The sequence below is a fragment of the Podarcis erhardii genome (assembly GCF_964252035.2).
Source record: "Podarcis erhardii genome assembly, chromosome: 3".
In the NCBI taxonomy this organism is placed as follows: Eukaryota; Metazoa; Chordata; class Lepidosauria; order Squamata; family Lacertidae; genus Podarcis; species Podarcis erhardii.
Genome location: NC_138507.1, coordinates 6,292,549 through 6,318,529, shown reverse-complemented (window position 1 = coordinate 6,318,529; position 25,981 = coordinate 6,292,549). Strand labels below are relative to the sequence as shown.

General features: G+C 43.1%; 1 long non-coding RNA gene across 1 annotated transcript; it reads right to left on the bottom strand.

The window, feature by feature from the left end:
• On the bottom strand, positions 1 to 25,981 carry LOC309338493. Its single transcript, XR_014154934.1, has 3 exons — positions 25,768 to 25,981; positions 24,452 to 24,583; positions 1 to 606 (listed from the first exon to the last, which is right to left on the bottom strand). It is a non-coding gene; the product is annotated as an uncharacterized lncRNA (long non-coding RNA).

Here is a 25,981-nt window from a genome sequence, read left to right as displayed (position 1 = left end):
AGGCAAAACCTGTCAATGCAGGGAAATTCCTTCTCGGTCCTTCAACAGCAACCATCAATGACTGTAGCAGCGCCCGCATACCTGTAAAGAAGAGGTTAACCTGCAAAAGGAAGGCGTAAACTGAGGGAGGGCAGGGTGGGAGAAGCTCTGGAGCCAACTGAGGACTCCCAGGTAAGTCTACCCTCTCTTGTGTGTGCAGGGCGGTCCTAACCCTACCTGGTCCATTTCCCTGGCAACACCTCCCCAGCTGGGATTGGCTAACTGTCTGTGGTTAGGCGGGAACCTCTAGGAATCCAGCTTGGGGAGGTGAAGCCAGGCTGAACTGCCAGGGATCATGTAGGATTGGCTGGCTGTGCGCGACCCCACAAAAAGCGCCCCCTATTTGAGGTGGGGAGCGGTCATTGTCTCCTAAACAGATGGATGCCAGCAACCCTATACACCCAGAAAATGATGCCACCCTGCAGGTGAGGGCTTCCAGCAGGTACCATCTTATCAGGCGGGCCATATGATAAAGGAATCAAGCTTTTGCTGTTGTGGCACCTACCTTTGGAATTCCCTCCCCTTAAATGTTGGGCAAGTCCATGTCTGTTGTCTTTTCGGCACCTACTGAAGAAAAAGAAGTCTTTTAAGCTGAGATATTTCCCACGCTGCATCTGTTTTGGAATTGCTTTTATGAAGTTTAAAATATATTTTAAAATTCCTTTGCACATCTGCACTTCATGCTGTTGGCACAAGTTGATGTTACTCCCATTAATTAAAGAAAGAGAAAACAATACATAAATCATGCTGGCGCTATTGGTGTTACCTGATTATATTGTTACAACAATAATAATTATTAGAGTTATATGATAATTTTATCACATATCAGTTTATTAAGATGAAAGGAATTGTGGGTTTCAACCTAAGGAGCTTACCCCAAAACACATGAGCCTCCATTTGTAATTTCCTCAAAATATGCCAAAGAGGTACCAGAACAGCTCGGTAACATGTAAAGGCAATCAAAGTGGAAGGTAAAGGTAAAGGTAAAGGGACCCCTGACCATTAGGTCCAGTCATGACCAACTCTGGGGTTGCGGCACTCATCTCACTTTATTGGCTGAGGGAGCTGGCGTACAGCTTCCGGGTCATGTGGCCAGCATGACTAAGCCGCTTCTGGCGAACCAGAGCAGTGCATGGAAACACCGTTTACCTTCCCGCCAGAGCAGTACCTATTTATCTACTTGCACTTTGACATGCTTTTGAACTGCTAGGTTGGCAGGAGCTGGGACCGAGCAATGGGAGTTCACCCCATTGGAAGGATTCGAACCGCCAACCTTCTGATTGGCAAGTCCTAGGCTCTCGTTTAACCCACAGTGCTACCTGCGTCCCTTAAGTGGAAGGTAATTCTCTTATAATGGCAATGGCACCCAACTGAGAGGTGCCAGAATTGAGGTCCAGTGAGTTCCAGCTGAAAGTCCTGATTAGAATGAACTACACAAGCAGAACTCATTTCTTGTATCTGGGCACAAAAAGTCCCACAAATGTGCAGTGAAATGTTAAGAATTACGCTGTTGTAAATTAAAACAGAACTGAAGTGATTCCTATTCAGTACTTTGTAAAATAGGAGCAGCAACTGAAATCATATCCCAGGGAAAGAATAGAGCCCAACTTTTCTGAGAATTTTCTTTGTGGGGGCTCCCCAAACGGCTGGAGAACTCAGTTCCCCCTGAGAACTTTTGGCAAAACATCAGCCACAGATAGTTAATGCAACTCAATATATTGTAATATTGTTGAAGGGGGTGATAAGCTTGTGCAACAACTTTGCATCTCTTAGCCCACTGCAACCTTCGTTCACCAGCATGAAATAACAACATTGTTTCACTTAACATTTACTGAACCTGAATTTCTAAGTGGAGGATTTTTCTGAGAATTTTCTTCCTTTTTGCTCCCCAGCTGTTTCAGAATTGCATCTGCCCACCCTCTGCCCCTGAGAATGTTTGGCACAGTACCGCCTATTTTTTTGGCTTGCAAATAGGGTGGGGAGTTTGGGGGGGCATTTTTGCCCAGCCCTTGTTTAAACACCAAAGGGGAAAATCTATTGCGGCTCATGCCCAGCTTTCTTTGTAAGCCACTCCCTCATATCCCAACCCATCTCCCCTTTTCACAACTCAATTGTTAAATGAGTTTGCAAGCCTAGAAGATGACCCAGGCAGACGAGGAAATAAAACTCCACTTTTCACATTTTCCCCCAACAAGAAATTATCTGTGTGCCAGGCATCCATTAGACAGATCTCCATGTATTCGTTGATATGCATCCCAAAAGAATCTCAAGGAAAAGCTACAAAGGCTTCAAAGGATCACAGAGACGCACATCTGGAGGCTTGCTGCATTGCCAAGAAAAAGACTCTTTAGATGGCTGAAAACGCTCAGCGTTGCCTTGTGGGCATGACACCACTCGAGGCATCTGTTGATCCCACACTCCATGCACACGGGTGCTTAAGATTATTTAATTATCCAAAATAATACTACATCACAGGTGCTGTCAGATGAGAGTGTGGGGGGTTCACATAAAAAGCACATACTACGGAATCGCCATGCCTCTTTTCATTCTTAATGAAGTTCTTCAAAGCGAATGAGGAAAGGCAAATGGAAATACTGGAATGCAGAAGAGGTGATGGATTGACCCAGTGAATCAATGCAGTTGTCCTTAGTTTGCCCTATGTTATATTGTGGTTCTGTTGCTTTGCACTCTCAGGCTTTGTAACCCTCCTCTTAAAAAGCAGGCTAAGTAGTACCGTAATAATCAAATAACTCAATAATAAAACTGGAGTATTTTACATGGACACTAAGGCGCATCTTCCCAGTTGTTTACTCCTGGACCCTGTTAGGCAGTTTAAGAAAAACCCCACATTGCAAGAAGATTGGGTTTTTTAACAGTAGCAACAACTTGGGTCCATGGGTTTTTTAATAGTTGTTGTTTAGTCGTTTACCCCATGGACCAGAGCACACCAAGCACTTCTGTCATCCACTGCCTCCTGCAGTTTGGTCAAATTCATGTTAGTAGCTTCGAGAACACTGTCCAACCATCTCATCCTCTGTCGTCCCCTTCTCCTTGTGTCCTCCGTCTTTCCCAACATCAGGGTCTTTTCCAGGGAGTCTTCTCTTCTCAAGAGGTGGCCAAAGTATTGGAGCCTCAGCTTCACAATCTGTCCTTCCAGTGAGCACTCAGGGCTAATTTCCTTAAGAATGGATCGGTTTGATCTTCTTGCAGTCCGTGGGACTCTCAAGAGTCTCCTCCAGCACCATAATTCAAAAGCATCAATTCTTTGGCGACCAGCCTTCTTGATGGTCCAGCTTTTCCCCATGTTCAGCTGCTAAAATTAAGAAAACATGAAGGAAAATCAAGAATGACCTGATTTCCCGATTGTTTTTGTGCAAAAGGGATGTGAGCTCAGTTCTGGTACTGAAAGCAAAATCCTAGTGCCCTCAGGGGTATTGTGTGTCTGCCCATTGTTCTATTTTGCACTTGGCTCCAGCTCAGGGCTTAGGAGGGGAGGAGAAGCAGATCCATAAAGCCTGAACTGGAAGCCATGATGTGCTGATGTTATTCCATCCAGGACCAGTCCTACCGTTAGACAGTGTTAAACAGTTGCCTGAAGAAGCACATCAGGATGCCACTGAGTGGTTCAAATTGGCAGTTTATTATTTTACCATTTCCAGGTATCATTTAACATCATTTAAACGTTCTGTTTTAAGGACCAAAATGCCCCAGGCTGTTTAGTCGTCTGCTCTTTTCCTGTGGCTTTCCCCTTCTGTGCAACATTTTTTGTTTCTACTTACCCTTTGACGCTCAGCTAGAGAGCCCCTTTGTCTGGTGGCCAGTTAATAAGGCTTTACATTACTTCTTATTTCTGTTCTCTTTCTGGAGCAAGGGTTTCAGGAGTTGTGATGGAGTTGCAATCAAGTTAATACAGAAAGACACCTGAAGGAAAAAACCAGGCCCTCTCTATTTGGAAGACAATTATCTTGGTGAAAGGCCATAATTGATTCCATCACCCTTTTTGGCCACCATCCACAACCTGTTTGCTCTGGAGCAGTCCCTTTTACTTTACAAGGACTGTTACAAAGTGAATAAGTAGTGGATTGCAGCCCTCTCTTCCTACGTACATACATACATGCATGCACTCTTCTCTGGTCTTCCCACAAGAACTTAGTGCCACGTAGTAGAATTTCTAAAGACAAATTGTGGATAATCTCCACAATGATGAGTGCTATTCTTGTTGTCATTTTATTATTTACTTATTATATTCTGTCTTTCCTCTTCCCAAGCTCAGGGTGGCTGACAACACAATTATGAAAATACAATGAAACAACAAAATACAGCTTCAGATACAAGGTTACGAAAAAGTGATAAAACACAGTACTGTTATTCCATGTGCCAAAGGCCAGCTGAAATGAGTATGTTTAAGTTCTCACTTGAACAATACTGAAGGGGATTATGTAATCTCCATGGGGGAGGGAGCTCCACAGCTGAGGTGCCACCACTGAGATGGCCCTTCCATGTGTAGCAGCCTCCCAGGCCATCAAGGGTAGCACAAGCAGGGCATCCCCTACTGATCTCAAAACTCAGGCCACCTGATGTTGGAGACATGAGGAGAAGCTCCCTTAAGTACTTGAGCTGTTCTGGAGTAGAAATAGAGCTATATACAAATGAAGTAACAATTGAACACATACTCCTTCGTTGCTCTGTGTCCGTGCTATTTCCCCCCCCCACACACACACACAGATAAATTGTTGCTAGAACACAATACAAATCAATATATTAAAATTGACATATTATCAGACTATTGCAGTAAAAAGCATCAGGCTATTGTCTCAATATTTCTTTCAAGGGGCCATTGGTAGTACGCATGCCTTAACAAACCATCAATTTAAATGATTTTTTGGGTGGGTGGGTGGGTGTGGAACAACACATAATAAGTGACAGATTTTTCAAATCAGATAAAGATGGGAACCAGATTATCTGTCTGTGGGTGATAGATTGCAGCAATAATAAATTCACTTTAAGACACTGGATCAATTTTTAATCAAGCCAAGAATTATTATTGCAGAGAGATAAAATGACCCATGAGAAGATGCCTTAATTTTCCACCAATCAAATTATAGCGTTTCTAAATAAGATGTAATGAGATCCATGGAATATCCAGGTTACACAGCCTACCTAATTACCCATGTACCCTGTCATGTAGAGATATAGTAGTGGTAAAGTGACCTCTGGATTCACCAAGATGAAAAGGTAATTAGTTTTTCCACAGGGCTGTAGTGAAAACAACAGCAATGACACATGTCATCTCCCTCCACCAGCTCTTAGTCTCCAAGGTGTTTGTTCCTAATATATACAGGATATGACCTATTGAGTAATAAACTGCAATCATTAAGTAAAGCATATGTCTGACACTATCTCCAAACTGAGAATGCAAGGATTGCAAGAAAAACCAATCCAACTGGATTCAACCTTAAAGTTTATCCTGCAGCCCACATTTGGTGATTTAGTCATTGGGTCAAATAACTTTGTCATTAACTGTGTCATCATGCCATGTGTATCGCTGTTAAAAACTTAAATGGGTGTAATTATTATTTCGAGTGTTGTGACAGGCCCACCTTAGCCTTCCAAGTTTGAGCCCCCACCCTCCACAAAAAAATGACTGTTTGAGTTACTAATCAGCAAGAGGATTATCCAATGTAATGAATCTGGCATAAACTGCCCATGATTGCTAAAGTTTGAGTGGCTCAATATAAACTGGCTTCCATTTTTAAATGCCAACACGTCCTTTGGAGAGCCTGGAAAGCTATAAGTGCTCTAGAAGGACAGACTACCTTGGGAAATGAAAAATTAGATACTCTTCCAGCAACCATTAATTTGCATCAGCATGGGCACCTGAAAAACTCTCATACGCTTGATTTCCTAGATTGGCTTTTCACAAGCCCTGACTCTTGCTGTCACAAAATATTGGTTGGTGACATTAAATGTCCGTATTCCAGTTATTTTCTTCGGCCCTATAGTGGTGATCATGATGGTGATGATGGTTTAGTTGACTGCTTCTTTTGTTATTTGGCTAGGAAGGTGTCCTTGAATCCAGCTGGGCAAATGGCCATTGACTCTTTGGAACCTAAAGCTAACACAAATGCATACACTGGGAGGAATTCTACATCCTGCTAAGGCAATCATCAGTCAGGTGAGCCATTTTGACTTGCCAGATGGAAGAACCCGCCTCTCCTCCCCCAACAGGCTATTCCAGGGGTTTTTCAACACACACCCCAACCAATGTTCTGGGTGTAGGGGAAAGGGGGAAGAGAGGAGAAGGACCTCATTGTGCAAGCAGAAGGCTACCCACTGTTTTCACAGAGCAGAGATTGTCAAAAATAGCTTTTTCAATGTTCTGTATTCCAAATAGCCTGATTTCCTGATTGTTTATTAATTATACTCTAAATGTCCTCTGGATTTGAATGTTCTTTGGCTACCTGGCCTTTAAACACCCAGTTATGCTTTAGAATACTTTGAAACAGATCTTTTGAGAGAAACTGACGCCTTTCCAAATATCTAGAGGCCAATAAAATAATCAAGTGCCCCATTTTTTGAGAAATGGGCTTCCTACTGTTCCTGTGACTGTATCAGTTTGATCAGAGAAATATCTGAGGAGGCAATGCTAGAAGGTTGGAATTTTAAAAAAGAAGGCAGTAACCTGGCTCCACATCTCCTCATTTCCCCACGCTATCAATTAGAGTAGATCCATTAAACAGTGATATCCTCAGTGTGAGAGATTAGCAGCCAGGTATTCTCTGTTCCCCTCTCTCTTTGTCCAGCCATGAGGGTAGTTGTGCCCTGTTCCTCCCTCCAGCTCTGGCACAGAAGCTGGTTATACTCTAAGTCTTTTGCCTGCATAGTTTTTACTGCTACTGTTCTTGTGATCCAAGTAAGTAAATCTTATTTTTGAATTTTCCCAGATTTTTGCCTGATTCTTTAAGAAGGGTAGGAAAGGGAGAGCAAGCTTAATTCATAGCTGGACTTACTCAAAACAAGGTTTTACAGCCCAGTTCCTATGCTTTTAATTCTGCTGATGGGTGGGATTTTGAAACTCTGTTCATCCCACATATGTGGGCACATGGAGGGATGAATTTCAATTAACATATCCTCTCCTACCCATTAAAATGCATCCCGCACTCAAAACCTTTTGGTACATGTCCTAGGCCTGAAGCAAGATCTACAAATTAGGACCTGTTTGTCATCTGACCATCATTTGGCCAATGCCATTTTGAGACGGAACAGTACTTTACTTCTAGAAAAAAACGGTGCTGGCACTCACCATGAAGCTGTTACAGGAAGTGCCACACTTTTAGCCAGTACTTTTTTTCTAGGAAAGAAAGCTGCCAGGAGTGCATACTCTTGAGTACTCCCATTTACCGCCATTGGTAAATGAGCGCACAAAGTCGAAAGTCCTTTAGTGAAACAGTAGGTATACATTTCGGTAATACCTAGGTGTATATTTTGTTTTTCTAGCTTGATCAAAATTATTTATTATTTCATAACAGGTAGATGGTTAAGAGCTTAGGTGGCTTCAGCGGTAGGTGCCGGGCACCCCCCGGAATCCAATGCCCGGGTGCCCCGCACCCCTTGCACCCGCGGGTAAAGACGGCCCTGCCAACAACCATCTGAAGCAGTGCCCAAGTACACCAGGGAAATGAGTTCCATGACTGAGCAGGCTTTCCCAACATCCAAGCCAAACATTCCAGCCCAACACCATTATGGCTTCACAAATGGAGGGTCATGATTACGATACTTGCAACCACCCAAAGGAAACTCTGACTACATTTGTCTTCACGTGAAGACAAGACTTTACAACCTGGATTTTAGAGAGATTCTTTCATGCATCTATGATTTTAAATTTATGATTGCCAGCTCTTATGTATTTCAATGGAATTTCTAGAATCACCACAAGGAGCATGCAATAACAGGATTTATAGTGGATCGGAATACTCAGTAAAATGCCATGGAAAAGCAAACAAAGAACATGTGATACATGAAATGGCTTTGAAGCCAATTTTGAATGTTCATGCCATAAACCCCAATAAAGAATTTTAATAATAATAATAATATTTCTACCAGGTTTTCCCAGCCACTCTGGAAGGTTTTCAACAGAACATTAAAAACAGAATAAAACATCAAACATTAAAAACTTCCCTAAACAGGGCTGCCTTCAGATGTCTTCTAAAAGTCGGATAGTTGTTTATTTCCTTGACATCTGATGGGAGGGTGTTCCACAGGGTGGGCGCCACTACTGAGAAGGCCCTTTGCCTGGTTCCCTGTAACCTCACTTCTCGCAGTGAGGGAACTGCCAGAAGGCCCTCGGTGCTGGAACTCAGTGTCCGGACTGAACAATGGGGGTAGAGACACCCCTTCAGGTATACTGGGCTGATGCCATTTAGGGCTTTAAAGGTAAGCACTAACACTTTGAATTGTGCTCGGAAATGTACTGGGAGCCACTGTAGGTCTTTCAGGACCAGTGTTATATGGTCTCAGTGGCTGCTCCCAGTCACCAGTCTAGCTGCTGCATTCTGGATTAGTTGTAGTTTCCAGGTCACCTTCAAAGGTAGCCCCACGTAGAGCACATTGCAGTAGTCCAAGTGGGAGATAACTAGAGCATGCACCACTCTGGTGAGACAGTCAGGCAGGTAAACTGGCAGGTGAGACTGGCAGACAGGGTCTCAGCCTGCGTACCAGATGGAACTGGTAAACAGCTGCCCTGAACACAGAATTGACCTTCACCTCCACAGACAGCTGTGAGTCCAAAATGACTCCCTGGCTGCGCACCTGGTCCTTCAGGGGCACAGTTGTCCCATTCAGGACCAGGGAGTCCTCCACATCCTTCTACCCCTGTTCCCAAAAAACTGTACTTCTGTCTTGTCAGGATTCAACCTCAGTCTGTGAGGAGCCATCCATCCTCCAACCGCCTCCAGGCACTCACACAGGACCTTCACCGCCTTCACTGGTTCTGAGATAAAAGAGAGGTAGAGCTGGGTATCATCTGCATACTTTTGCCGTTTTTCCATAAATTGTCCATTAATGGATTTTCTGGTAATGGCAGCATGGGGGAATCAGTGTTTATCAGTTAGCAAATCTTATGATGTATGATGCATACAATTCAATATTTAAAAGTATGACACTTTAGTTTCCATATAATTCTGTAGAAAAATTTGTGGTTCTACAGATCTACATGATTCCGATTCCAATCACCAAGATCGTTAGGGAGCCTTTAGCAAAATCCTGAAAAAGGAAAATGGCAGAGACCATTTGTTCTGCATCCAGGCTCTCTCCTTTGGGCATCGTTGCCACTTAGCAACACAATGACAGACATAATTGGCTCACACAAAGAAAGTCACCATAAAATTAATGAACTACAACAATTCATCCGTCTGCTGCTCATTCTTTGCTAATTTATTAATAACAATTACCCAAAAATGGCATGGATTATAATTCCATTTTTCTTCTTAACCTTAAGAACAGTGTCCATAATAGGCTTCAAAAAGTGATCTCATACTGTTTCAATCAGATTGATGGTTTATTACTTGTAATGTGTCAGTGGCCAAATGACCGTAGAAACTAACTATTCCTGGTGACTAAAATGGCTTCTCTTGGAATATGACCACACACACACACACACACAAACATTGTATGACAGCTGCTCTTGTAACTTTCTTAGATCACATAATTTCATTATAGAGATCTGCTGTACATTCTTTTTATGATTTTCAGTGCCACATGCTCATGTGTCTTCATCTGTCTTCTCCATCAATATTTGGGCGGGGGAGGGGAAGTATCTATTTCTGGGGGGATACAAACAAATATATTCACTTCCCTGATAATCAATCCAATGCGAAATTGTTTATTTCAGCTGGCATATTATTGATCCTACTAAAAAGGATGCCAGTGAATTAGAACATACAGACAGGCACACATGTGCAAAACCACAACAAAACTGAATGCTCAAAGAACTTCCACACTTGTGGTTTGTCTACAAAATCAACATGCTTCACTCAGGAATCATCCACACTTCCACTTGTCCCATGCCTAGAAGGTATGGGTCTGAGTGATTTCTTGCTTTTCCTGCTTGTCCTGCCCTTTCTAGGCACAGGTTCGAGCTATTTTGCATTTGCTTTCTCCTGGAAAACACACTCTTTACTGCTGAATCGGAACAAACAGCAATTGCGGAAAACCGGTTTTCCCAGGGGAAGGCAGCAGGGCAAATGGAGCTGTGGAAGAGCCCTCAGTGAGTAAATCCAAAATATTCATAGTTTCTCCCTAACCATTGTAATCCCATTTTTTTCCGGGTCACCACCGCCCAGTTTTCACTGGTGTCCATTTTGGGGGTGTTAAATGGGATGGCAGCTGCGGTTTGGCAGGCAGACAGTGGCAGAATGCTACGGCCTTGCCTTCTGCATAAGAGTGCCCTGTGATATGGTGGGGGCAAGGCCAGAGAGCACAGACCCGCTCTCCGCCCCCCGCCCCCCCCCCCCATGCAACCGCAGTTGCTTGAGAAGACACGTGACAAGGACTATGCAAACATTCTGAAGTGTGATAGAAGTGATTTGTGTGTACATTCCTTGCACATTCCTTGCCATGAAAACAAATGCCTCAAATGTCCCTTCCACAATTTAACTGCGTGAAAGGAGTCCATGTAATTAGGGGGGAGCATGTTGCTAGTCCTGCCCACAGGGTCATGAGGGTTTTCTTCCCCCCACTATATCCCACCCCCTGCAATATGTATTGCCAATAAACTTCCAATTCATTGCAAGACGCAAAGCTCCATTTTGGACCGGTCTTACAACTGAGGGGGGGGGGAGTCACATTGCAGGCCCATGTTAGGATCGGGTGCACACTAACTGTCCATCAAAAAATGCCGGCTTAACCTGTAGTTTGTGGACCTCAGAGCTACCGTACAGCTTTTAAACTCAGGGGTCCCATTTTGAACTGCCATGGTTAATGGTCAGAGCTACTCTTTTCAAACATACCTATGATAGTGGCTCCAGAATCACCCTTGAGAAAGAGTTTTTATACTTGAAGCACACTGGGCCATAAATTATCTTCTGTGCACCTTTGAGATGTCTGTCCTCGCTCCCTGCTCCTTGGTTGTGTTCCTATATTTGATTTCCTTCCTTCCATTGACCATGTAGAGGCCAGGAAAGAGAGATGGTCAGAGTAGGACCAACAGACATATTTAATTCCTCGCGATGTTTCAATGAGAACTTGTAACTTACATAAAAAAGTAAGAACAATACATCATTTTGTTTGAATAATGGAGATGTTATGCCAAGATAAATGGCTTTTGCATTAAATAAGAAATATAAGCCCTTACTTCCACTTCTGCAATATTTCCAATAATACTGTATCTCTGTCTAATTAGGACATTCATTAAAAGTAAGTAAAGTTAATTTAAAGGGAGATTTCCAACAGTGTTCCATTAGATTTCCCGGTAAATTAACACTTTAAATCTCTAATGGATGTCTTCAAAAGAAAGTGTTATTAACAAAATATGTGATAATTAACATAATTAAAGCTGTTGAAGGTGGAGATTTTTTTTAAAAAAATGTGGCACATGTTGTTTTAAGAATATGCAAAAAGGAGTGAAATAAAAATCCCACCTTCATTTTTTCACAATGTAGTTATGTGTAAATATTTTATAGAATTCCTTAAAGACCAGTTGAGGGTTCCTGTAATTTGGTCCCATAAACTTAGAAGAAAGCATCAAAAAGCATTTTTGTGTGCGTGACATTTCTTTTGCAACTTTAAATTCACACTCCACTATTTTCACTCCCCAAATCCATCCTTCTTTAAAGCCCAGAGGTTCCAGACTATTTTCATTTATGCTGTCCTCTTTAGATATTTAATTAATTTGCGCCCGAGTTCTCAGTATCCTCAGTCCATAGAACCATCCTCCGTTTGGCCCAAGAGTACAGAATACATATTCACACTCTCAGAAGCCAGAGAGCTTACCATATTTAACAAGAAGCATCTCTGACAGTAATTGGAGATGCATATCAAGGTACATAAATGAGAACGTACTCCAGTGGCCACAGGAATCCTGCAAACACTAACATCAGAGAGCAAATTTTAACATAACGCCTCTATGGAGATGAATTTTCAATAAACAAACAAGTTGAAGAAAAGCTCACTTTTGTCTTGCACTATTCCCATTGAAGAAAAATGAATATTCCGTTTCATATACTCTGTACAGCTGTGCCGGCCTCATTATTTACTTCTCTCTCTCTTGTCACATGTGCAGAAACGATAGTGGGATAAACTCTCTCTTCCTTGGTGCCAGCACTTAATGCAAATCACAGCCGTCATTAAATGTGCAAGACTGCTATATGTGAGTGAACTAAAATAACCTCTTCCTGCTCTTTGCAAAATAAAAACAGCCTACCTATATTTGTTAAACTGTTATATGAGAGATCCAGCTCATACAGGACACGAGCAACATTTAACAAAGAGTGGTCTAGATGGTCAAGGATATCAGATCCTCCATGTTTAATTTAAATATTTGCCTCTTCCTTAATAAGAAGTCAGATCAGAAAGAATACTCTGAACATTTCTTCTTCACAGTGCATGTATTAATTATCCCTTAAGTCTAAGGAGGCAATCTGGGGGTGGATGAGGGCAAACAAGCTGAGACTGAATACAGACAAGATGGAGGTACTGTGGATATGGAAAGGGACTACTCTGGATGCAGATTTACAGCAGGGCACAGATGGGGTTGCGCTCCCCCTGAAGGATCGAATATGCAGCTTGGGAGTGCTCCTGGACTCAGCACTAACTGCAGAAGCTTAGGTGATGCTGATGACCAATAAGACTTTTTACCAGTTTAGGTAGGCTTGCTAACGGCAGCCCTTTCTTGGAAGGTCTGGCCTTCCATCAGTTGTCCAGTGATGTCTAGGCTGGATTTGGAAACTTCACTGGGTGCAGAATCCAGCCACCTGAACCCTGGTGGAAGCCAGGCAGTAAGTTCATGTGACAACCTATACTGCGGCAGCTTCACCAGTGCATTTTTAAAAAAATAATATTTATTAAGTTTTCCACAAAATTACAAATATGAAAAAAGACAAAACAAAAGAAAAAAAACACAGAAAAGATAGAAAATACAAAAAAGAATAAAAAGACAATTAAAAACATTTCAATCTTTCCATGTCCTGTCTTTCATTTACTTATTTCTGTGACCTCCTCACGCCTTCCATTTTTGTATTCTAATTCAATTAAATATTCCAGCAAATCCTTCCAACTTTGTTTTTATCCTAATAATTTATCTTAACATATTATAATTTTACCTTCTCTCTTTCACCAATTCATTTTTACTTAATCCTTTATATCCTTTCTGCTAAAACCACATAATTTTTCCCCCCAACATCTTTCTAAAATTCCTCAATTTTGCAATATTTCTGAAGATAAACTTTAAATTTCTTCCACTCTTCTTCCACCAACTCTTCTCCTTGGTCTCGGATTCTGCCAGTCATCTCAGCCAGTTCCATATAGTCCATCAGCTTCATCAGCCATTCTTCCCGGGTGGGTAAATCTTGTGTTTTCCAATACTTTGCAATAAGTATTCTTGCTGCTGTTGTGGCGTACATAAAAAAAGTTCTATCCTCCTTTCGCACCAATTGGCCGACCATGCCCAAGAGAAAGGCCTCTGGTTTCTTCTGGAAGGTATATTTAAATACCTTTTTCATTTCATTATATATCATCTCCCAAAAGGTCTTAATCTTTGGGCATGTCCACCAAAGGTGAAAGAATGTACCTTCAACCTCTTTACATTTCCAACATTTATTATCGGGCAAGTGATAAATTTTTGCAAGCTTGACTGGTGTCAAGTACTACCTGTAGATCATTTTCATTATATTCTCTCTTATTATTTTTTTTAAACATAATATGTATTGAGGTTTCAAATAAGACAAATAAACAAAAAGACAGAAAAAACACACAAAACAAGTATACTTTCAGTCCTTATTTTCTTATACCTTATTTCCCACGACTTCCCCTCGCCTCCCCTTCTTGTATTCCAAATCCAAATGTTAGTTCAACAAGTTCTTATCCCCAATTTTTACCTTATTTCATTGTTATATTTAAATCCTTTTAGTAACAGATTTTAACTTATTTACCTCAGTCCTTCTACTTAAACCCTTTTTCCAAGGTCGACCCAGATTCCCTTCCACGAATTTCCCAATTTTATACTAATACCAAACCAAAAATACAAAATAAGAAATATCAAAAAAAAATATTTATACAACCTTTGGATTCATCAAACCCCACCCTCCCTTTCCCGGTTTTGATCCCCAAACCAATGTCCATCAGTCCATCTGCTATCAGCCTGGCGATCTCACATCGGAGGCTTTTATGTCTCTCTCAGCATTATATTCTCTCTTAAGGCATTACATGCCGTAAACTTCATACCTGTGGTCCATAACTTCACCAGTGCATTTTTAGCCCAATTCAACGTGCTAGTTTTATCCTTTACAGCTGCCACAGGTTTGGATCCTTCACCCATATCAACGATGCATACCTCAAGGTCAGCAGTGAAGGTCCTTCTCACATCTAAGAAGGCATGAGGGAGAAGATCTTTCCTGCAGTGGCCCCATGTCTCTGGAATACTTTTCCAGCTGGGATCTGGCATGCCCCAACAATATAGGAATTCTGGATACCCCTGGGGATTTGTCTGGTTTTAGTGGCTTTCACCTGAGTTCTGTGTTTGTTTCACTTTGATTCCCCCACACCGAACCCTGAATAGCATCTACTGTTGTTGTTGCTGTTGCAGCTTTTGTTATCATCCCTATATTGCTTCCATGTCATAATGGCTTCTAAGTAGTTTGCAAGCATAAAACCAATTTTAAAATACATGTATAGTCAAACAATCAAAACAAATTCAATCAAAAATTGCTATTCTGTATGATTACCTCTGCTGGCAGAGAGATGGGAAAATGTGTCCCTGTTAATTCTCCTGAGCTCTCAGCAGCTTTTGATACCATTGACCATGGTATTCTTTTGGACTGACTGTCTGGGTTGGGGGATGGGAGGCACTGCTTTGTGGTAATTCTGGTCCTAATTGGTTGGTTGTCTCCACAAGGCGATGCTTGGAGTGCTGCTTGACCCCATGGCACCTTCAATGTGGGGTCCTTGGAGTTTGATCTTATCCCCTACCTGTTTAACATCTACAGCAAACAGCTGAGTGAGGTCATCCAGAGTTTTGGACTATGTTGTCAGCAATATGCTGATGATATACAGTTCTACTTCTCCTTTATGTGATGTAGTGGTGTAGTAGATGTGGTGTAGTGGTTAAGAGCAGTGGACCCATAATCTGGTGAACCAGGTTCGCCTCCCCGCTTCTCCACATGCAGCTGCTGGGTGACCTTGGGCCAGTCACACTTCTCTGAAATCTCTCAGCCTCACTCACCTCACAGAGTGTTTGTTGTGGGGGAGGAAGGGAAAGGAGATTGTTAGCCCCTTTGAGACTCCTTAGGGTAGTGATAAAGCGGGATGTCAAATCCAAACTCTTCTTCTTCTTCTTTACACCTCCAGGTGTAACAGTGGATGTGCTGGATTGTTGTCTTGCCTGGATGAGAGCCATCAAACTGAAGCTCAACCCAGATAAAACTGAGACGCTGAATGTACAAAATTAGTAATAAATGCTGGAGGTGTGGAGAGAAGGAAGGTACATTCATGCATATGTGGTGGGAGTGCAGTAAAATAAGGGAGTTTTGGGGGACAATATATAACGAACTGAAGAAAATACTAAGATATAACTTTGTTAAAAAACCTGAAATTTTCCTATTAGGAATAACAAGAAAGGATATAACAAGGAAAGACTGTAAATTTTTTCAATATGCTATTACGGCGGCAAGGATGTTGGTGGCTCAGAATTGGAAGGGAAAAGAGGTCCCAACTCTGGAAGATTGGAGGGTAAAGCTTTTAGACTACGCAGAATTAGACAAATTAACAGGTAAAATAAGATATCAAAAAGATCAGAAATTTTTGGAAGACTGGGGGAAATTTACGGAATATTTGGAAACTGCATGTGAGGAACATACAACGTTAGTGTGTTTCAAAGAAGCTTTGTGAAAGAATGAGGAACGTTACGTGAAGATATATAGAGACAGAACTGTAACACTTAATAGTAATGTTGAAGTTAGGAAATGTGTAGATAGGATGGAAACCACGAAAGATTGTCGGAAGAGTTGAGGGAAGTCCAGATAATGAAAATAAGTGATATGTACTTGGATATAAATAAGTTTTTCTTTTTGTGTTTTTAAAAACTTAATAAAAATATATGGAAAAAAAAAAAAAACTGAGACGCTGTTATTGGGCTGTTCCCTTGACTGGATGGATGGGAGGCTGCCTGCTCTTGGTGGGGTTAAACTCCCTCTGAATGAGTGGGTACTTCTGGATCCTTTGCATCACTTGAGGCTTAACTGGTCTCAGTGGCATGGTGTGCCCAGCTGCACCCCTATCCAGACAGGAATAACTGGGGCAAGACAATCTGAACATGTAACACCAATCCTGGCCTGACTGCACTGGTTGCCAATTAGTTTCTGGGTCCAATTCAAAGTGTTGGTGTTGACCAATAATGCCTTAAATCACATGAACTGACCCAGACTCTTTGATCATCACCTGAGGCCCTTCTTTGTGCGCCCTCCATGAGAGGTCTGGAGGGTGGCAACATGAGAACGGGTCTTTTCTGTGATGGCTCCCTTTGTGGAAGGGACACTCCATAGCCAAGCCTTTGGCTGATTAACTATGGCCTTTTAAGTGTGTTTGGTGGTGATACTGGTTTTTGTTTGTTTGTTTGTTGACTTGTTTCTGTTATGTATTTTGTGTTTTCATTGTGTATTTTTATGCTGTGAACAGCTGTGTGAACTTTGGATGGACAGTATAGACATTTAATAAAAATCAGAAACAAAATACCTTGAAATGCTGATGCTTCTATCAATGTGAAACAAAGCAATGCTTTATGGGAGAACTGTGGGTCTTTGCACAAGATGCAGCTCATAAATGACATCACAGAATGATGTGGCGGTCAAGGTGGTGTAAATAGTTCTCCCACTCCTCATTTAATCCCCACAACAACTGTGGGAGGCAGATTAGACTGATAGGTGGTGACTGGCCCAGGTTCACCCAGTGAGCTTCATGGCTGAGTGGGAAATCAAATCCTGGTGTTCTGGGTCCTAGTCCAATATTCTAACCACTACACCATAGGGGCTCCCATGCCATATACTCTGTGTGTGTGGACAGATGAGAGAGAGAGAGAGAGAGAGAGAGAGAGAGAGAGAGAGAGAGAGATGGGACCCATGCCATATATAGCATATTAGCCATCTGTTAAAGATGCTAGTAATGCAGAATCCTAATTATTATTATTATTTATTATTATTATTTTATTTGTATCTTTCTCTCCCCGGCCAAAGCCGGGCTCAGAGCGGCTAACAAGTAAAAATAGCACAGTGTACATAAAATCACACAGTCAGTTAATTAAAATACATTCTAAAATCAATTCAGAATCAAATTAATGGCAACCATTGGGTTAGAGTTCTATGAGGATTACAGAAGGAGAGAGGGGGTCAGACTGTGCCTTGGCCAAAGGCCTGGTGGAACAGCTCCATCTTGCAGGCCCTGAGGAAAGATGTCAAGTCCCGCAGGGCCCTAGTCTCTTGTGACAGAGCATTCCACCAGATCGGGGCCACAGCTGAAAAAGCCCTGGCTCTGGTTGAGGCCAGCCTAATCTCCTTGTGGCCTGGGATCTCCAAGATGTTTTTATTTGAAGACCATAAGGTCCTCCGTGGGACATACCAGGTCCTGTAGATACGAGGGTCCTAGGCCGTATAGGGCTTTAAAAGTTAAAACCAGCACCTTAAACCTAGCAATCATTAGATGGCTTGAGGTGAATAATATACCACTCAGATATCTCAGTGGCCTTTAAGAACCATTAGGCATAGTCAGTGGCAAGCAAAATGCAGAAGAATAGGAGTACACGGTGAAAAAAATGGAAAGGGTAATGAGAAAGCTTAGAAATCTGCTTCAAATTAAGGACATTCTTGACAACCGGGGACACTCGAATGGTGTGATGGATTTATCCACCAGGCATCAGGGACAAATTAACATCACTATTTAGGATTGGTTCACCCATGCATATAACACAATGTGATTTCCCATTTCTTGATTGCTCAGCACTTGATGGGTTTTAAGTTAAACGTGTGGGCTGACTCTGCTGGAAAAGATTCATCCTGATAGGCTGGAAGGAGGGTGAACACAGGTGCACACACTGCGGATGGCCATAGTATCCAGTCATTGGCTTGTATCTCATATAGCTTTAGTACAATCAGTGTCTCTTTCACCAGGAACCAGGGTTCATCCACACTTCTGCTTGTCTCACCGCTTCCACCCATGCCCAGAGAAACCCACTCGTTATGGTTTAATCATAGCAAACATTAACCAGGTTTTCCATAGACGAGTGTTGGCTCCAATTCCGTGGTAAAGAGTGTGTTTTCCTGGCAGCAGAGCAAATGGAAAACTGTTCAGACTCATGCCTAGAAAGCATGGGGCAAGCAGAAAACCTCCCGGACGCATGCATTCTAGGCATGGGACAAGCAAAGTGTGGGCCAAACCTCAAATTTCACACTTTGTGCTCCTCCTTCAGCACAAGCATTTCAGCTTGCTGAACAAAAAGATCTGCCCCTCTCCTCTTCCCCTCCTTGTGTGCTGTTCTGGGGCCTCACACAGCATCTCCCCAAGCCAACTGGGGGAGGAGGAAGAGGGAGTCTTAAAGTGCTGGTGGGACTTCTTCTTGTTCTATCTCCCACTAGCACATCTACTCTCTTGAATCCAGCCTCTAATTTTACTGCCACTGGTTTTACCCATGCTGCTATTAATGTTTGTTTTATTATGTGTAGGATGCAATGTGATGACAAACCCTCTCTCCTTGGGGGTGACCATTTGGGTCCACTCCTAGTTACTCTCCTATTTTTATTTTATTTTATTTTATTTTATTTCAAATCACTTCAGGGTTTCCTGCCCCCTCCAATCTTCTGCTTTCTGTTTTCCTGGGCTGTTTGCCCTAATGATGTACCGTATTTTTCACTCTATAAAACGCACCTTTTCCCTCCTAAAAAGTAAGGGGAAATGTGTGTGGAGCGAATGCAGGCTGTGCAGCTATCCCAGAAGCCAGAACAGCAAGAGGGATCACTGCGCAGCGCTCCCTCTTGCTGTTCTAGCTTCTGGCTTAGCCCCTCAGTTCCTTCCCCCACCTCCTGGAAAAGCCCCCAAGAGCAGCGCTCCCTTTAAAGAGCCACGCGGAGTGTTCTCCTTGGGAAAAAGCCTACAAGTGCTGCACACACGCTCCACGCGGCTCATGAAAGGGAGCGCTGAGCAGAGCCTGGGATGCATACAGGCTCTGCTCAGCGTTCCCTTTAAAGTATATACATTTTTCTTGCATTCCCCCTCTAAAAACTAGGTGCGCCTTATGGTCAGGTGCATCTTATGGAGCAAAAAATACGGTGCATGCGAGTTGTGCAAACCAGTCACTTGGAGGAAACCGCCAGAGACTGATATTTTCTGAACTGGTGGCTTGACCTGTGAGGAGTTCAGTACAGTGGTACCTCAGGTTACATACACTTCAGGTTACATACGCTTCAGGTTACAGACTCCGCTAACCCAGAAATAGTGCTTCTGGTTAAGAACTTTGCTTCAGGATGAGAACAGAAATCGGGCTCCGGCGGTGTGGCAGCAGCAGGAGGCCCCATTAGCTAAAGTGGTGCTTCAGGTTAAGAACAGTTTCAGGTTAAGTACGGACCTCCGAAACGAATTAAGTACTTAACCTGAGGTACCACTGTATCCATCTGACTTGATGTCAAGAAAAGGGAACTGCTTTGAATGTGGGGACATTCATATTAATATTGGAAGCACAATACGGTTGCTCCAAAATACTTGAAGAGAACAATATGACCCTCGGGTTCCCTTCCAACTTTATGATTCTATGAAGTAACTGGTGTTTTGTTTTTTAAAATAAAAATAAAAATCTGCATCTGCATTGTTTTGTAAAACAAAAACAAAAAACATGATTCTGTGTCTACTTAGCTATTAATCCAGGGAAGCAGAAAAAGAAGTGGTTAGACACTTACACGCTACACTGAATCACAAACTTTCAAAACAATTTGCCATGCTAGACAGTGGGGGCTGCTGCTTTTTGTAGTATATTTAACCCAATACAGAAATTGTGAACCAGGTCTTTCAACTTCAGCAACAGTTTCCATGCTGGCCCCTATCCAATGCTGGAAGAGAAGTGTGCATGGCCTCTTGTCATTTCCCCATAACCATACACTGCACTGCCTTTTGGATTCCTTTACCTCTCCTCCTGCCGCAAATTATATTGGTATTTGCAAAGAAGCCAAATGCTAATTAAAATGACAAATGCTATAGAAACCTGAGTGTGAGCTCAGGCTGAAGCATGCAAATTGTGAACATACATGGAAAAACAGGCACACTATGTAAATTGTATTAATTAGAATAATTTACACCGCAGAACTTGAATTGAATTTTCTCAGTAAATTGCACTTCCTTGGTGCAGTAATAATTAAAGAGTATGACAAAGTCATGGCTCCTCCTCTAAAATCTATGCTGCATATAGTACAATTCTTTATATCTGTGCACAGTGTTTGATTTTAATGCCCCCCCCCAACCACACAGCACTGCCCCTGGAAATTCTCACCACTCAGAGAACTGAGGAGCATGTGGAACTATGCATCACTGCCCTGAACCAACTTGGAGTGCAAGGACTTTAGTACCAGATCACCATGCACTTATCCTCAGATGGATGAGGAACGGCATGCGCAATAGCAGGATTTCCCTTATCTATCCAATAGTCAGACAAACCTAGACAGCATCTTAAAAAGTAGAGACATCACCTTGCCAACAAAGGTCCATATAGTCAAAGCTATGGTTTTCTCAGTAGTGATATATGGAAGTGAGAGCTGGACCATAAAGAAGGCTGATCGCCGAAGAATTGATGCTTTTGAATTATGGTGCTGGAGGAGACTCTTGAGAGTCCCATGGACTGCAAGAAGATCAAACCTCTCCATTCTTAAGGAAATCAGCCCTGAGTGCTCACTGGAAGGACAGATCCTGAAGCTGAGGCTCCAATACTTTGGCCATCTCATGAGAAGACTCCCTGGAAAAGACCCTGATGTTGGGAAAGATGGAGGGCACAAGGAGAAGGGGACGACAGAGGACGAGATGGTTGGATAGTGTTCTTGAAGCTACCAGCATGAGTTTGACTAAACTGCGGGAGGCAGTGGAAGACAGGAGTGCCTGGTGTGCTCTGGTCCAGGGGGTCACGAAGAGTCGGACACGACTAAACGACTAAACAACAACAGCAATTGTGCAACGAGTAAAATGCAATTGATCAGCTGTGTTCCAGAGAAGTAGGGATGGATTTGGTTCTCTCCAACACCCTTCCCTGCTGCACAGCTGATCAGCAGGGTTTTAGATTTTTAGAAGCATCCCCCCCAAAAAAAGTTACTTTGTATCAAGGATATGTTTTAGCAAAACATTTCCATTCTTTTGCAGGCTTTAAAGGACAGAATTTGAATCCCATGCACTGACTCTGGACTAGGGATGGTCACATGAGATCTCACGGGAACTCGGATTGCCCTGTGAGATCATGTGAGAGCATCCTAGAGCCTTCTGGAGCTAGCATGTCGAGTGGGCTTTACCTGGCAAGCAAGGTGGAGAGCTTAAAAGCTCTTTTCTCACCAGGTAACCCCAAGTGGACTCAGTGCAAAAAGAGCTTTTTAGTTTTCCATCTAAAAAGGGATGAGGTGTGTGTGTGGTGTGTATCGACCCTATTCTTATTATTGTAATTTGTTTTAAATTGCAGATGACCACAATGCCTGGAGACAGTCAGGCCATGTATCCCAGCAGTGACCACAGGAGATGTGACTGCGGAGAGGACCACAGAGAGAAGAAACGCCATGGTGCGTGTCTCTCCCATATCGGTCTCCGCAGCAGGCACTGTAGAATGATAAAAGCATAGAACCGTAGAGTTGGCATCATCTAGTTCAACCCCCTGCAATGCAGTGGCGACGAGCTTTTGCTCGAGTGGTGGTTAGGCATTGGTATTGCTCTGTAGATGGAAGAGGGGAGGTTACGCCATCACCTGCCCCACATATTGAGGGCTAGTTCAGTAAAGGATTCCGGGGGCATGGCTCTGTCCGAATCCTATGGAGGTGAGGGCCTAAGGCACGTCCCCTAGCGGTGACCCCGGGGGAGTTCCTAGTTGATGTGCATCAGCAGGACTCCCCCTACTGGTGGTTAACCCTTCCCAGACTTCTAGCAGACGGGCTGAAGTTGGATATAGTTGGTTAGGATCAATGCCTAAGCCAATACCGCACATCACCTGTAACCAATAAAAGGTGTGGCCTTATTTAGCCCGTTAAACTTAATGATTGTGTCATGTGTCATTATTTCCACTGGGGGGGGACTCGCCACGAAAAGCCACTTCGACCCTTCAGAGGAGGTGGAGTTGTGGGCTTCATGGCCCCACCACGCACATGGCCCCAGCCCCCGCACGACTGGGCCGCGTCACCTCCTGGCCATCCAATCGGCTGGCTCTGGGGGTGTGGCCTGCCTTATTTAAAGCAGGACGTGGCCGGGGATCTCCCTCTTTGCCACCTGCCAGCTGTTCCTGCTTTTCCCACCCTCCTGCCCTATAAGGTTTTCGTTCTTTGACCTTGAGGACCACAGAGAGAAGAAACACCATGGTGTATGTCTCTTCTATATCGGTCTCCGCAGCAGGCACTGTAGAATAATAAAAAAAGCATAGAACCGTAGAGTTGGAATGGACCACAAGCACCATCTAGTCCAACCCCCTGCAAGGCTGGAATCTTTCACCCAAAGTGGTGCTCGAATCAACGGCCCTGAGATCAAGAGTCTCATTCTCTACCAGCTGAGCTATCCCAGTAGTCCAACAGTTTGACTTCACCCCCAGAGGTACACTCCTGCTTTGTCTCCCAAAATAGACAGATGAAACCCATGTTACGAAATTAGTCAGAAATGCAATCAGTAAGTAAATAAATCAAGAGTGGTGGGTTTTGTGATGCAAAATTTCATTGTGCTGTATTTCAGCAAAGAGAGATGCAAAGATCTGCATTTTCCCAGATCTGCGTTTTCGTTCATTGAAATCTGAATGAAAAAAGTTCACAGGTCAACTGCCTAACCACAGAGTGGAACTACAAAATGGTTACTTCCAGGGGTAAGTAAGAAGAGGCTTCACATTCCTGCTGAACACTCCACTGGTTAATAGCCTAATTCAATAAAGCAATTGGTTATAGTAGGAAGCTCAATACAATTAAGATTATAACACTAACAATGAACCCATTTAAATGAGGCTCTGGGTGCAATGCAAAGCATTAAAAACTAATATTCATTAAAATAGTTTTTGCACTATTTATACTGAGCACATGGAAAGCATTAATAATTCAGATGTATATAATGATGTTAAAAACGATGTTCATCTTTACCCCATTTGTTCAGCAGTGCATTTTAATGCATAACCCTGGAAATTATATATGGAAGCAACCCAAAAATGATTCAAAAAATCTGTGCTTTAACAGAAATTCATTTCCAATGAACAGAGCTGACATCAGGGGTTTGCCATACTTGGACACCTGCTGAGAACCACATCACACTGCCAACCCCAGGAGCATCCTGGCCTCATTTCTCCCTCTCCCTCCACCTCCTCCTCCTCACTGTCACTGCCTGTTCACCTGCCCTGGTGGCAGTGGCTTCATGGAGACCATAACAACCTTGGAGCTGTCTCAGTGTATTAGCAGCCCAACATATTCTGCAGGACACAGGTATTTTCAAGTGAATGGGAGCCTGAAGAGCTGAAGTTGGGGCAGGTGTCCTCTGTAACCCCATCGTCATGGTCAAACCACTTCTCAGTGATGCTTAGACTGGGAGCTGCTGTTTCGCTCTGCGAGAGTGGTGGGCTGATTAAAATTGTCAGGCAAACGTGTGGAATCTGATAGATTCCTGAACTCTCCTGGTGAGTTTCCTGTCAGCTTGGCTTGCACTCAAATCAAAGCACTGATCAGACTGTAGAATGCATAGGAGGCAAGCCCTAGGTGCTTTACGGGCTTTGGCCCCCACAATAAAATATTTGAGGGGGTTGGGCCTCCACAAAGCTGTTGGGCATTCCTATTCAAATGGTGTGTGTGCACTGCATTGTGTAGGGCAGGGCTTACCTGGGCCCCCACAATATTTTATTCAAGTTGGCACCCCTGGTAGAATGGGTGAGAAGGACATACCCCTCAACTGTCCTGGTTAAACTGAGACATCCTTTTTTTGTGCCAGAGCACAGCAGCCATTTGGGGCACCACAATCTCACCTTGAAAATGCACTTTCCTCTGGGCCATGAACTCACACAGGCCACATGACTTGCGCAGGAGCACGTCCCCGGCTTTTTGCCTTGGCGCGTTGGAGGGTATGACATGATCACTCCCAAATGTTCTCTTCTGCACTGCAAGAGATGAAATGGGTGATACTAGAAAGTCAATGGTACTAAGAACATAAGAAGAATCTGTTGCATCACGCCAGTGGCCCGTTTAGTAGAGCACTGATAACCTTTATCCTCCATAATGGTGGTCATCACTGCTTCTTGCTCAGGATAGTTATGGCGTGAAAGCTCTCTACCATCCCTTGGACCCTGGGCAGTCAGGTTAGATCAAAAGCCAGTAAGCTGTCATATGAACAGTAGAATATTTGTAGAAAATACTTTGTGAAAACTTGTGAAACTAATATTCATGTGAGTTGGTGCATGTGGCCTAGTATGAGGTCAAAAATAGCACACCCAGTTCTGCAAATAGATCTGCTTGCTATCTGTATAATGGGTGGTGTGCGTTGTTGTAGTAAGTGGAGTACAGTGGTACCTCGGGTTAAGTACTTAATTCATTCCGGAGGTCCGTTCTTAACCTGAAACTGTTCTTAACCTGAAGCACCACTTTAGCTAATGGGGCCTCCTGCTGTTGCCCCACCGCCGGATCACAATTTCTGTTCTCATCCTGAAGCAAAGTTCTTAACCCGAGGTACTATTTCTGGGTTAGCGGAGTCTGTAACCTGAAGCGTATGTAACCTGAAGCCTATGTAACCCGAGGTACCACTGTATGTGTTCGGGGAATGAGGTTCACTTGTGCAACAGGACTCTCCCACCCTTGCATCTAACCCCATGTGCACCCACCATGTTCCCACTAAACCCTCTTCTGGGGTTTCCTTAACCTCCCAGAGCAGATTTAGGTGATGCAGGAAGAGGAATGGGGAGGATGAAATGGTAGAAGCTCCAGGAGCAGACTTCATTTAGTGCATGCCACAACTTAGTTGAATCCTGGCCTCTTTTTTAATTCTTAGAAGAAACTTCCATGTTATTTTTATAACAATTATAGTCTGCAAATCGGTTTGCAGAACTGTTTTAAATAATACGCAGTAATATTTTTAGAACTGTACTAAAAGCAGGAAGAGGAGAAATCAAGATAAGGCAGAAACTAAACAGATTCGCAGCATGCTACGCAGAGAGAGGTCTAATTCAATGGTTCTAATTCAAAGGACATGTGCAGACTAGGAGCAAATCCAACTTGAACACAGCAGGACCTATAACTGAATAAAGTGTGATTAGCCTTGCAGTACACACAGATGAAATCACAATCTTACCTGCTCAGCAGTCTTCTTGGTTCTAAAACAGAGCTTTCCAGATTTTTCACGTTAGTGACACACTTTTTAGACATGCATCATTTTGTGACACAATAATTCAGTTTTACATCATTTTGTGACAAAGTAATTCAGTTTTACTAGCAAACTACAGGTTAAACTAACCCCTTTCCAGCCCCAGAAGGAGCGTGGGGAGCATACGTGCAACACACCTACA